This window comes from Strigops habroptila, chromosome Z (assembly GCF_004027225.2).
Source record: "Strigops habroptila isolate Jane chromosome Z, bStrHab1.2.pri, whole genome shotgun sequence".
Classification (NCBI taxonomy): Eukaryota; Metazoa; Chordata; class Aves; order Psittaciformes; family Psittacidae; genus Strigops; species Strigops habroptila.
This window is the reverse complement of record NC_044302.2, coordinates 14,014,561-14,029,430: the sequence shown is the minus strand read 5'-3', so window position 1 is coordinate 14,029,430 and position 14,870 is coordinate 14,014,561. Positions and strand designations below refer to the sequence as shown.

Below are 14,870 nucleotides of genomic sequence, written 5' to 3'. Positions count from 1 at the left end.
CTTGCATGTAAAAGATCTATGACAGCAGTCACATCGCATTTCCATATCGTAATTATTCTCTGAATCAGGCCCAGAGTCCTTGGGAGATCCGGAAAACCTACAAAAAGCTGGTTTGAGTTTACCTATGGGACTCAGAACTCAGCTCAGGTTTTTATGTCATCAATAATGTTTTGTTTTTTTTTTTTTTTTTTTTTTTTTAAAGAGAGGGAATTGCCTTTAATATCTTCTTGTCTTAGCTTTGTATTAGAGACTTGTTTCTTAAAACAGTAGACCCATAAAAGGAATGCCATCAGCTGGAAATCTAGTCCATGTGAGTATTTCTGTGAGCTGTTGCATCTTCCCCTGAATGTTCTTGTTAAGTTTTGTGGTTTAACAATCATATTTCTCAGATTCTTAAAGCGGAGTGTGTTTCACTCATCTGTTGCGTAAGAAATCCATACAAAGATAAGATGATTTTGATTTTTCAGAGGGGAAATGGTTAAGCTGGTTTTACCAAGGTGCTATTGTTTGCAGAAAGTAAACATATTAAATACCTAGAAATAGCTTTACTTTCTATCAAGTGACCTGAATATCTCCTCTCTACAAATGCTATTTAAGGAATGTAGACAGATTTTTCATCTCTAAGTGGATCTTTTAAAATCTTGTCATAGGTCCATGAGAAATCCATACTTCTTCTATACATTAATAATCTTTAACAGTAGCTCCCAGGGAGTTTCATAGGCTGTGCACTATGTCAGGACTATGACTGTAAAAAGGCACCTAAAAATAAGGCTAAAATAGATCAATTCATGTAAGTTTTCACTTGGCCAAGAAATAAGAAATATTATGCCTGCTCAAAAGCCAGACCTTGTGACAGCCTCAGGTAGGAGGTCCTTTCGTTTTGATGAGTATGTACCTTCTTTGCAAGCAAGTTACCCTTTCAGATGGCATGTAAACTCACATACATTTCTTAAGAAATGTAAAAATCGGTGCTTGCAAGATTGCACATACAAAAACTTGGATTCATATCTTCATATAGATGCTAACAGCCATGTTGTGAGCCAACAGGACCTCTGTGCCGGTTCACAGCATCCCACTGTTTCTGCCACACAGCTCCAGCATTGCAGAGGCGACCGGGGCTCCATCAGCAAATCGGTGGCTAATAAAGACAGGCAGCAACAGCAGCAGCAGTGTTGGCCTTCTCCACAGCAGGGTACCACAGATGTTTCAGATAACAAAGTGAGCTTTGCTGACAGAACATGTGTGTAATATATAAAATAATGGGAACCAAAAGAGGAGGGGGTGGAAGAAAGGCCACTCCAATCCACCTAGGTAAAAAATGGGTTTTATTTACAAGTGAGCAACTGAATATAAATGTTGCCTGCTTCCATAGAAGTAAAAAATACAGGCTGATGTGGATGAGACACTTTCCATGGTTTCTAGTAAAACAGACTATATATTGAAAACTTTTTCTTGTCCCTAGAGTGGGTCCAGGTCTTCAGCTGGAGTAAATCCACGCAGTTTTATTGTCTAGCAATTGTACTTTTTTTACTTCCTCTGATGATCTGACCATGCTATGGCTGGGGAAGATCATGGCCAAAGTTTCCTGTATAACACTGTGGAAGGCTGAACTGCTTTTGTACAGTACCAGCTCTACCAAACAATTGCTACCCTGAGGAGTTTTGCAGGGTGGACCTGAAGAAACAGGAATATGCAGTGGTGACCCACAACTATCAGGAAAAACCCTCCATGTTCTCAAGATAATTTGCTGGGAATTGGAGGAATTACAGCAGAAATACCCATTTTTGTGATATAATAGGCTTACACTCTACTGTTCGAGTATCTCAAAGTACTAAGATCAACTTCATAGTCGAGGAATCCTTGGGTGATGGAGACTTTCATAATGCTTTCCTGCATCAGTCCCAAGGGGGTGAACAAGGAGCATGAATGGGGCCACCCAGTGCCACTGGTATCTGGTGGATGGTATTGCAGAGTAAGGGTCCTGTACGACTGCATGTGTGGGCAGCCAAACAAGGGTTTGCAAACAGGATCAGAAGAAAACCCAGGATGCTTGGTTAGCCCCATATGTGTCTTCTCCACGCCCACAGAGCACTGCCAGCCCTCGTATGCCACAAGCGAGGGCTGCCCATGAGTGTGCAACTTGTTAGCCTGCTTTTGAAGAATAACAGACAACAGGATTCAGTGTGATGGAACAGGAAACTCCTATCAGAAGCTAATAAATGTTTCCTTCTAAAATGGGGAGATGCTTATGTGAGTCCAGATATAAAGTGAAAGTAAGACAGCCCCCAGAGGAATTACTGAGGTAATAAATGTACTTACTAGGGCAGTGTGTGCCAGAGCGAGACAGAAATGGGCTAAGACCAGAAGAAAATTAGAACCTGTGCAAGCTGAAGCTCAGTGGTCAGACGAAATTCAACCCTTTCCTCTGAGAAAAGAGTATCTGCTGGTGACTGACTGACTTGATTATCTAGGATTGGCGTGGCCAATGAGAAGAACAACAGTGCATGATTTCTGCCATCTGTCCTGTTTTAAGAAGTAAGATATGAACATAGAATATGGTAACCAGCTGAAGGATTTGGCGCTCCCTACATAATGCATAGACATAATGTACAGCTTGTGCTGTTGCAGCTACACCATTGTGATGGGTCAGGGTTTGTCAGGGTCTGCTCGGGTGTCAGATATTGTGGTGTGCAGCTCAATGTTGCAAGGTTCCTAAGGTCCTTTCAGACCAGCTATTGGGCATGTCGTTTGGCCAAGCACTGTGCTCCTCTCCATGCACTCATGTCTTTTTTATCTTGTTCAGAATAGTCATCTAAATTGTGAGATCACAGTGAAATCAGAGATGTATGATCTACAGTAGACGTTTCTGAAGCTGAAATATAACTAGAGGCTAGGCAAATTGCTCTGAAGAACTTATGGCCAAATATATGTTGTGGTCTCTTTATCAAGGTTTTATTTTCACTGGTTCACTAAAGCATGGCATGTAAAAGCAGGAGTTCTGTACTGCATTCTTTAACTGAAGAAAGTAAAAGAAATCCTGATTTTTTTTTTTTAATTTAATATTTTTTTTTTTCCCCTCTGAGCCGAGTCTCATAATTGAGATCCACCTTGAACATGCCAAGGTCAGAATTCGAGACACAGAATATGCTCATCAAGCTGCCCAACAAGATACCTTTATTCAGCCAAATTGGAAAACTTGTGTGCAACTCAAAAGATCAGAATAGAATCCTTATTGAGCAAGGTTAGGAGGGATAGAAGCAATCGGCTTATATAGAGTATTTTTACTTCATAGGAATGTGGTTCTGATTGCTGAAAATGTATCCTTTGCATGAAGTACACGCATAATCCTATGCCTAATTTGCCCTCTGAGTAAAAGTATGCTTAATGGCAATTTCAGGGGGGAAAAAAAAAAACTATTTAAAGCCTGTTGAGCAAAATATCCACTTATAGAGGGAAACTATACGTGAATAATGTTAATGGAGTTCTGTTTTGTGAAACGCATAGGACAACTAATAGAATCAAACTACTGTAACACTGGATGATTGAATTACATTTAAGAGAGTTCCTAATTTATGACCTTTAAAAATAGTTTTAGAGCTGTTTTGTAAATCCCAGACCTTCTTCATAAAAAAGTTTTTAGGAATCTTGTCTCTCACTTTAGATTATGGTCAGAGGACCTTTCGTGCTATTGTACGTCAGCAGTTCCATTAAAATATTTAAGTAGGCTAATTACTGGAAGAAAAATATGCTCTCTGGAGAAAATTGTTATACCTGTTTATTAGTGTGGGAGAAATTCTTAATCTGGGAGTAAATTCTGAACAACAGCCGTGAACAATGACCAGACCCAGGACCTCCTCAGAAAAGGGAATTAAGCCCTATAGATAGCAATTATTGAGTGCTTTTCCTTAAAACAGTAGTTTCTTTAAAAAGTAGAAGTTTGTGTGCAACTTCCAGCAATCACTGGCATGCTATGCACTCCCATCATGGTTTTCCTCCCATTTAATTTTACTGTAACTGTTTATTGCTGTGAAAATCTTTGATTCAGTGTTATCTTGAGCAGAGAAACACTACAGATTTACTGCACACTTTGTTAAAACGGTTTGGTTTTTTATCAGTTTTAAAGAGGTTGCCCTTGCAGGCATTTGATGCTGATTTTGTGTTGTAGCATTCAGCAAAGTAAAGTGAATTTGAGAGCTCTTCCATGAGCATTGGGTGTTATAGAGAGACTCTGAGTAGGAATTCCCTTCTAAAACTCCGTTAAGTTTTACATCATTCCTTAAAACATACTACAGTTTTGTTAGCTTTTGTGCCGGGGGGTTATGCATGCTGTGGTGTCATTCATTGCTCATCTTAAAAGCAGGCAGAGAACAAAGGTGGAATAAGCTGCTTATCTTCTGGATCAGCCAGACGTTATTATTCAGTGGTATATGGGAATTTAAGGCACTGATCCTTAAGGGTGAGAGGTGCAGCAAGAGGTGCTGCGAGGCTGCTAGAAGGAGCCACTTCCTTGCAGCATCCCGACTGCCAGTGCACTGGTGCATCACGCTGTCTTAAATGTGGCTTTTGCCTGCTGGGTGCAATGAAGCTCTCCATGGAGCATCGTGTTTCCAGAGAGCTACAAATGGAACTGGCTAGTTTAAGAATCCGATAGTTTGATTTATTTATTTTTTTTTCATCAATTTAGCAAGAAAGACCCTAGCGCTTCATAGGTCTTTCTTGTTCACTACGGAAGTGCTGTGTCGTAGCTTGGCCAAAGTTCCTGTTGAGGTAACCTCAAAATTATTAGGGCTGAAGAGTCAAGAGCTGAAAGTATGTGTACAGCTATGGAACAGACTCAAAAAAGGCAGTGAGATTTCTGTGGTCAATCATATGGTTCTGCACTTTATAACATCAATTGAAAATTGCATTGTTTTACAGAGGAGCTCCATTATAGGTCAGTCCTTGTCTTAACCAGCCTCTTAAAAGTGGCCCCACTTGACTCCCAACACAATTTACTCTGACCATTAGTTAAGGACTGTTTCTGCTATGTCTGTGGTGTTTGCAGCTCCATATGGTGGTTGCTTAAGGCTGACCTAAAAGTAAACAAGTACAGGGTTTCAGTCACACAAAGGTATGGGGCTCAGTCTATAAAGAAGAAATTCAATGCAAGGGACGTACTTTGTCTTTATTTTACAACAAATATACCAGCAATTGGAGACTAGGCCTCACTTTTGCCATTCTTCTTGGTTGATGGTTCATCATCATCTCAAAGTAAACCTATTTTTGGTTTGTTGGGGTTTTTTTTGTTTGGTTTGGTTTTTTGTTGTTGGTTTTTGTTTGGGGGTGATTTTTTTTTTTTTTTTTTTTATTACTGCTTTTCTGAACATGAAATGACTGCACTATCCTATGAGTTCAGTACTTGAGACAAGGAGAGATTCTGGCTTTGCCCCAAACTGCGTACAGTCTGTATACTTTTACAGTGAACATCTCTGGAGGAGTGAGGAACGTTTTTGTGAGGATGAGAGAATGTCAGGCTAAAGCACTATAGATAATTTATAGTCCTCAGATTATTCTCCTGTGAAAGTTTCCAGTGCTTCCAGTTTCTTCCTACCACCCCTATTTTCAGCTATCACTTACAGAATCTTGACTTAATATTGTTAATTGCATAGTAAACAGAACAATATTGTTTGCCCCAAGACAGATTACCATTTCTTATTACAGAATCCACATAGACCACAAATCATTGATACCATCTCCACCAGTTATAATAAAAGTTTATCTTCAATCTGATAAAAAGCATGTACTGTTGCTCTTATTGTAAGTGGTTTAAAAACATGCTTTTTTAAAAGCTGGGTAGTTCATTGAAGTTGCAATTCTTCATTTGCCCTAGCAAAGAGAGGTGAGAGTTGTGGACACACATGGCTCAATTTCCAAGCATGACTGAGGGTGCAGCATTTGCGGTTGCACTTGGCAACTGATGAACCTCTTACCATTGCCACAGTCACCTAGTCAGTCAGTCCCACTACTCCTGCATATATCTGTATCTGTGCTTGAACCGATTATTCAGTACATTATGTACTTTCATCTTTAGCTTATTCATAGACAATTTAAGTGCATTTAGATGCTGTAAGAAGGTTTATCTCTTCAGTTCAAGTTACAGAGTTCCTTAGTGGGCTGAAAGTTTCTGCATCAGTCCGCAAGATGAGCAGTCAAACCTGCACCACTGTGAGTACAGCCACCAAGTCACAGAATCGCAGACTGGTTTGGGTTGGAAGGGACCTTAAAGCTCACCCAGCTCCAACCCCCTGCCACGGGCAGGGACACTTCCACTAGACCAGGTTGCTCCAAGCCCCGTCCAACCTGGGCTTGAACACTGCCAGGGATGGGGCAGCCACAGCTTCTCTGGGCAACCCATCACCCTCATAGTCCTGGCTGAAAACTGCTTTTCAAGCGTTCCGCACAAAGCCTCTTCTGGTAATGCATTTCTGATCTTCCCCAGTGAACTTAGGCACTCTCGGGGGTATTCTTTTAGCCCTCCATGTTTTTATGTCATAAGTACTAAGACAGAACCATCTGCATCATTGCAAAAGTGTCATTAAGGACAAGGCTGGCCCAAATATTAGATGTCACTGCTGAATTTTGCATTTTGCTACCCATTTCCTGTGATCAGGCTCAGCCAGCAAGATCAGCTCTAAATACAAACTAGCTCTGCTGCTCATGCAGGGTAGTGCTAGTTTGGGAAGAAGTCCTAAAATTTGGAAATTTGGAATTATTTTTTCTTTTCCTTCTAAAGTTTAGGGACTTTCTAAGACAACTGAAAATATTTTACAAGTCCATCAGGGTTTGGATCAGGGTGTGTGAAGTTGTGATTGAATCAGGTTCTAGTGTAACTCTGTGGGGAAACAAGGATTCAGCAGGATTCTTTCAGAGTTGAACCCCAAACTCATTAAAATATTACAATAAAGTAATTAATGCACATGGCCACTAGACACTCTTAAAATGTAAATTTCACAGCTGTAAGAAATTAGATTTGTTTAAAAATAACAGAAGGCTCAAGCACAAATTATGGAGTAAAAGCCTATAAAATTTCAAACTTGGTTTTAAGGCACAGTCTTTTTTTTTTTTTTCTTTTTTTAACTAGATCATTTATTTCAGCGCTAGCATTTAGAAACTGAATTCCTTGTCTGCCTTTTCCCTCTCGAGTTGTCATCAGGCACTGCTGCTTTTTGACTGGCACAAGTATAACTTGATCAATTTAAGTAGTTCCTAGCAGTCAACGCCTGCTTCCCCCTCCCTGCCCCAAATCAATCTATGCCAAAGAGGCTAAGAATCACAGAATCACAGACTGGTTTGGGTTGGAAGGGACCTTAAGGCTCATACAGTTCCAGCCTCCTGCCATGGGCAGGGACACCTTTCACTAGACCAGGTTGCTTCAAGTCCCCATCCAGCCTGGCCTTGAACACTGCCAGGGATGGGGCAGCCACAGCTTCTCTGGGCAACCTGTGCCAGCGCCTCAGCACCCTCACACAGAAGAATTTCTTCATAATAGCTACTCTAAATCTCCCTTTTTTCAGCATAAAACCATTCCCCCTTGTCGCGTCACTACCTGCCCTTGTAAAAAGTCCCTCTTCAGATTTCTTGTAGCCCTCTTTGTATTGGAAGACTGCTCGAAGGTCTCCCCTCAGCCTTCTCTTCTCTAGCCCAACTCTCTCAGCCTGTCTTCATAGGAGAGAAATATTAAAGAGAAGACAAAAGCTGCTCCAAAGTTCAGGACTGATGAAGCCAACTGGATTTTGCAAGGGATGTAACGTACATCTTTTCAGTGTAGAGGCCTAATTTCAAATTCTCCGGCACTTTCTCACCCGTTCTGTTTACAAACATGGGTCTGACTATAATGCAAGAAAAGACTTTGACTAACAAATGTCCAGCAGCGAATTTCAATCTGTTTACATTTGAAACGATGCTGAAATCTAGGGCTCCACAATGGCTTCTTGGCACACCAGCTTTAGCAGAGCACTGACATGGTTGAAGGAAGGAATTCTGGTCAGAATATGTTCCAGATGAATGCTATTGGAGATCCATTTCTAAATGTATGCTACGTGCCTAACTATTAAAAAGTTCAGATTATGACCCCTCTAATGTTATTTTAATGCTAGGTTTTAAAATGTAATTATAAATCAAATTACATTTGAGATCTGAAGCTGACAGTAGTGAGCTGGAACACTCCAAGAGCTGCTTTAAAAATAACCCCTCTCAAACTTTATTAGTGATTTCAGAAAGAGGAGTGCAAGTGGACTGGCCAGATTCATCATGCTGTTTTTGTCTGAGACAGGGCAACTTGCAAAATGTCAGATGTTTTCTGGCTTACGGAGATGTAATGTAGAATCTTTCATCTTTACCTGGAAATTGTATTTCCCAAGCTTGAGTTTCTTTGAGCTTAAGCAGAAGGCAGGAGCTCAGCTGAACTCTATTTCCTGCTTTCTTTTTTCATTCTTTACCATAACAAATTTCTCTAAAGATTAAGATTTCTAAACACTGAACAAAACCAAAAAAAACCCACCAAAACCCGAGCTAAACTGTGAAAAGCAAGCTATCATTTGGCAAGTGCAAAATGTTAGGTCAATCATACGAAATAAATGCGCTTAAGACTGTCACTGTGTTGGTCAATGGCATCTGCTCACCTGGGTGAAGGTATGTATGCATTTGGAAAAAAGGGCTGGAAAACCCTAAAACTATAATTAACTATATTGCCTTTTTTTTTTTTCTTCTCTTTTAGTAAATGTAAATGTTTGCATTAGATAATCCTGTAATTTGCCTAAAACTGAACTAATTCACAAAGACAGTGAATTAGAAACCATAAAATTAAAATTTCCATTTATATAACTGTAGTTTAAGGAGGGAAGGAAGAATCACTGAGTAAGTAGATCAGAACAAACAACTCGTAGTGACTCCTCAGATACTTTTTGGAGTTCTTCTTTTCTTGTGAGCGTGGAAAGTAGGTATTCAGAATTCAGTATTCAGAATTCCTCAGTGAATAATACATTTAAAAAATCTGTGTTTGTAAAGTTTTTTTGTTGAGATTATTTATAAATTTATATTCATAGCTAGTTACCTAAATCATGTTATTTCTTCTGTTCCCTGATGGCCTGAGTTACATATTTACTTGATTCAATACACAATGTAAATTGTGAATATTACAGATGAACATACATCTCAGAATTTTTGTTTGGTTGCTCAGTAACATAAATCAGCCCGTCAGAAGATGGAGGGGACGTACCACATGATCTACTTAAACAGCTAATACTTTGAAATTTTGAGATTATGTATCTAGAAGTATACATTTTGACCACAGTGCATAGATTATATAAATTGAGTGGCATTACTTCTATTTTCTGATTAACGGTTGATGTTGTTCCATCTACAGAATGAATGTCAAATTCAAACTTCAATTTGAAATTTGAAGTCAATGAATATTTAAGCGTTCATTCTAGATGTTGACTGTGAAGACATGCTAATATTGGTACAGCACATATGCTCCAAATTTTGCAGACAGACAAAACCAGAAAGCAGTTACGTGTTTCCAATGCTGTTAACTCAAAGTTTGACTTTGAATTAGTGTTTTATACTTTTTACTCAGCTCTCACTTTTACCCTGTTTTGCAGATGAAGAAACTGCAGCAAAGAAGTTAAGGGATCTCTCCTGGGCCACAGAGTGTGTTGATGCCTGTCCCCACTCCCTAGACATGTGCACAGACTACTAGACTTCACTGCTCTGGCTGCAGCAGGTAAGACAGATTGTACATTCAGTGCGATTAATCCTTGAACTGACTTAAGTATTTCCCAGAAAGGTGAGAGGCTCCCAAATATCTAAATGTGAGATCTCTGTTCTGGATGAATCCCTGAAAATCCTGTGAAACAGACTACTCCCTGTTGCAGACACAAAAATCACGGATGCAATGGTGTGTCAACTAATAGCTAAATAAATACCTTTTTTCCTGACAGTTGTTAAACAGCTGGTGTGGTGGGTTGAAGACTTTTTTTTTTTCCTTTGGTATTTTTTTTCTTTTACTATTTTTTTTCTTTCCTTTTCCTATTTCTTTTTTTCTCTTATTTTTTCTTTCCTGTTTTTTTTATCTTTTCTTTTTTTCTTTTCTCTCTTTTTTACTTTTTCTTTTCTTTCCTTTTTCCCTTCTTTTTTTTTCCTTCCCCAAATAGTATTCTTTAAGGGAAGGAGACCAAATAACTGTGACTTAAGATGCTTTTTTTTAATTGGAAAGATGATGGTGGTAGAGCAGAGTATGGATGTGATAGAGTATGTTGGACTTCGTTCAGAATTGTGAAGGCTACATTTATACTGCAGTGGCTGCCACCCTCCCTTGCAGTTGCAGTCATTTAGAAAGCTCACAGGGCAGTACTGTTGGAGCACATGGAGTGCAGGCTCTCCAGTTTCTTAGAAAGCTTTCTGGCATCCGAGCTAGCCAGTTTAAAGCATTCAGGAGTTGCAGTTGCCCCAGGGAGTGCAGTGTAGACATACAGAAAGTTTTTGCTCCATAACACTGAAAGCAAGAACTTCCTGATCGTGGTTAAGATTTGCATAAGTAAAGATCATCAGATTTTATCGTGTGAGTAGAGAACCCTAGAAAGGCCCTGGACTTGAATGGAAAGGGCACTGGTGCAATTCTGTTCAAGGTGCATCACTGACTGGGGCTTGGATTCTGTCACCCGTTCTCATGGAGTAAGCTGATTTTCTCATAGGAGTAAGGGTAACACAATTTACCCACAAATTTGTCTGGATTCATTTAGGAAGTGCCATCAAAGCTGTGTGCCAAATCTCTATGTGGCGCAAGAGCCACGCCAGGGGGTAGAGTCAAAATCATTCTGAGTGTTGACAGACTGCTTGCCTTTCTTCCCCAACACGTGGCATCGAAGATAGAGAATTTGTAGGCAAGCAGAGAGTAAAAAGATTGCTGCCTTTCAAGAGTTTCTTTTCTGCCTCTTTTCTTTGTCAGGCATAAACTTCAGCATTAGGTGGTGGTTATGTCTGTAGGAGGAGGTATGAATTCAAACAGAAGCTCTGGACAAAGGTGCCCCTGTGAAAATGCATTCTCACCAGAGCTTCTCTTGGCAGAAACTGGTGACTGGCAGCCACATTCCTAATGTCTACTCCAATGAGCAGATAAATTTTGTTTCCCAAGACTGTAGCCTTGAGCATCAGGTGACAAGGTGGGACTCAGTAAGATCTCATACCTGTCCAGTAAGTATGTAAATTAAGGAAATTCATATTTCTAGATAGTTCCCAGATGAGATGAGTTATAAAGCTGCAGCCTAGCTGCACTGTATTTCTCCTGTAGTTTGGGAGAATGCAACCCAACCACTGCTACCACTTTGTAGTTGCACAGTTTGGCCACGTTCACGTGGACTGACTGACTGAAGCAAATGAGGTTTATTTTGGAGATGTATTTCTGCATAGTGCACAAATGCTTGGAGGAATGGTCTTGAAGCTGCAGTGGGGTTATGCAGATGCTTCTAGTTAAGTGTCTGCTGAAGTACTTTGCTGTATATAAAGTTCTTTATTTTTTCCTGTATGATGTAAACTGATTTCATAAAAGCGTAACTGTACTGTTGCTTTTAGAAGAATGCAAAGTCTAGCTAGGCACCAAGTAGTTGGGTAGGTTCCTCATTTGCTTTGTTTAAATTGTTGAATAGGCAATTCTGCATTTAAGATTTTTATTTTTTTTTCTTTAAACTTACGTGACTTTCCCTTCTATCAGTGCCCAGTAAAAACAATGTCCAGAATTTCAGAATTATTATTCTCTCATACCGGGGCAAGGATTCACACAAAGTAAGCCTGTGTGTGTATGCTCTCCCTCCTCTGGTATGCAATCTACAGTCTATATTTAACTCTGTACATACACAGTGCAAAGAATCACAGTGTAGCAGCTGTTTGGTGGTGACAACGTAGGTATACAGTCACAAAAGAGCTTAAGATAATTGCTTAAATGACGACATCTGCAAAATGCTAATCTTCCTGTGAAGGGTCCCCCTGCAACAGGCGACATGAGCATTTTTATGTTCTGCGTTTGCTGCTGCCATGCACTTAATTCTGTTCGAACCGTATCAAGGAGACTTGAGAAAAAAACTCAACCATTAAAGACTTACTCTTTGTTTTTTAAATCTGTGACCCCAGCAATCTCTTTAGCAAGCCATGGTGCAGTAAACTGGCACACAGCAGTAGTTCTACAGTGGAAAAATCATAAACCAGATGGAAGCTTTACATTTTTGTTTAGTTTTTAAGAGCAGTTTTTATAACATCGCTTAAAATCATTCTGATGCATCATACTGTTTACACTTAAAGCTTTGTAGCTAAGATGTTTACACTATAGAGAATGTTTTAAGATATTTTATAGTTATGATATTTAGATAATTGGCAAGAAAAAAGATAGTTTGTTGAGATTACAGTGATGTTGGTAACCGTGAAGTAACTTATGAGTCTCAATAAATATGTCCAGTTCGGTGGAAAGTACAAACTCAGTTAAAACAAAACAACACAAGAGGGAATATCTTTTTAGTGAAATCATTTCCTTTTCTTAATCAAAAGATGACAGCCCCAGCCTTAGAACTCCCATCTGTAATGCACTACTCCACGTATACATCGCTTTTCGTTTTATGATTGATACAGTTGTATCAAATCAGTCAATTAATATCCTGCCCAAGTTCAGCTGAATTATATACAAAAGTTAATGATGTTCACTTTCTATACAAAAGTTGCAATGATCTGAAGTGAATCCTGCTCATTTTCTCTTAATACCTCATTTTCAAGATAAATACATTTAGACATTTTCATGCTGAAGAATGTCTTCAGAGCATAGCTTTGGAACATTTAAAAAAAAAGTCCCCAAAAATGCATTAATCAAAAACAATAACTCCTTTTAACTTTTGTAGCTGCTCAGAAGTGAAGTATGTAATAGTCTGTGTGTGGGCCACAAATGTTGGGAATGCAAACATTTCACAATAAACATGTTTAAATGAAAGTACTTGGCCAGATATACTGGAAGATAGTACATGTTGGGTTAATTAATGCATACTCCATAAAAATAAACCTCATTTTCAAGATCTGACCAATAAAAATCATTAGTATATTTGGATCAGATGTGCTGATGGATGATTTTTATGTATACATTAAAGTTTTGTAAAGTGAATTGTCCTTGAAAAACCTAGAAAGAGATTTAAGTTTAAAGTCAAAACAACCCATTACATCTACTCCTTCTCTTTTCCTATAGTGATATGATGAATTATTTCAGTTTTATCTTCTATACCTGCAATTGATTTACTATTGATGGGTTTAAATTTATCATTTTAAATGTGCAAATCATAGCTACATAGCTAGAAACTGTACACTTTCATAGCAATTGTTTGCCTGTAGAATGCAGTATCTGATTCTAGGCATAATCAAATTACTAAACCACATTATTTTTCTTCAAAAAACTTCCAGATCTTAAATTGAATCATTTTAGTACATGCATAAAAGAGTATTTTACATTAAAAATCTTATCACAGTCCTAGGGAAATCTTACATATAAACAAATACATGAACTGGCTTTGCATTGTATTATGCTGTTGAGCCAGTTACAAATAGTGAAGCAAACTGTGATTGTCTTTCCTGTTGAATGCTGTCTTTCTCCAAACCTGGTCTCATGAAAAACAAGGTGATGATCAGTATTTAACAGATGCCAGAGTCCAACCTGGCTAGTTTACCCAATTTGTGATGGCTTTGTGGGGAAGTCCCACTCTGCACCCTTAGCGTCTGTATCTGTACAAGCAGAATTAACTAGAATTGACCTAGAGACTGTTTTCTAAAAGCAAGATGAACATATTTCACTTTTAGACCTGTATCTGTAAAATATACAAAGTAAGATGTTTGATAGGTCAAGCCTCAAAACCAAACATAATATAAACTGAACAAAAAATTAATTCACACTTAAAATAGAAGTGAAACCCTTCCCCTATGGTTATTAGCAGCAGCATTTTTTATTAACAGCAGCAGTAGGTATAATAGCATCTGTGCAGAAGAATCTTCCTATCTCTGTAGTCATATTGACGTCATTAAAGATCAGAGACCTGACATTGTCATCTTATCCTTCCTGTAGCATTCATAAAGTCACTATTTATGTACACAAGTAGAAACCACCTTTGCTTGAAGCATTCCTATAACATCATCCCAATCCTGCACTGTGTAAAGCTTTAGATGTTCTGCATTTTAACTCATCCACTAGTTACCTAGTTTCTTGTGAGCATTGTAGAGGACTTAGAGATGAGGGTGATAATCCTTTATTCAAGTTGGGTAGGTTTCTGTGGAAAGGAGGTAGCACAGAAGATGGCTGCAGAAGTAAAGACTGATGAAGCTAATGTAGGGAGTGAAAATGGCTATCCAATGAGCAGATAAGTAAGGGAAGGATCTGAGAATGTGCTAGCAGACAAAGACAAGAAAGCTTGAATGTGCCACAGCTGAAGAGGGAAGAACTGGTAAGAAACGGGAGTTGACAAGCTTCTGGTACTGACAGGAAACATGATCTGCACAGCTGTATCTGTGACTAACTCAAAACTGGCAGAACATTCTTCAGATGATTACATCTATCAAACTCCTCTTTAAAGAAAGAATAAATATTTTACCAAAATGAAGGGGGAAAAAAAAAAAAAAGGCATAGAGCTGTTTTAATAAACTATTAGAAAACTATTTTGAAGCCAGAAACTTAGAAGCAGTGACTTCTCGTGCCTAGAAATTCAATTCTAGGAAGGGAGGTAATGAAGGCAAATAGTAGGCAGGAGGCCTCAGCTTGTACTTTAAATACCTTGCAAGATTACATCTAGGTAGACTATGCACTTCTAATTCAC

At 38.8% G+C, this 14,870-nt stretch overlaps 1 protein-coding gene across 9 annotated transcripts in view; it reads left to right on the top strand.

The window, feature by feature from the left end:
* The window catches only part of ZNF536 (zinc finger protein 536), a 347,702-nt gene that overhangs the window by 93,327 nt on the left and 239,505 nt on the right, over window positions 1-14,870 (top strand). For all 9 annotated transcript variants that reach the window (XM_030470187.1, XM_030470189.1, XM_030470184.1 and 6 more), the window contains one exon: window positions 9,642-9,763. The gene's annotated coding sequence lies outside the window, so the exon portion shown is untranslated. The remainder of the gene's footprint in view (window positions 1-9,641; window positions 9,764-14,870) is intronic.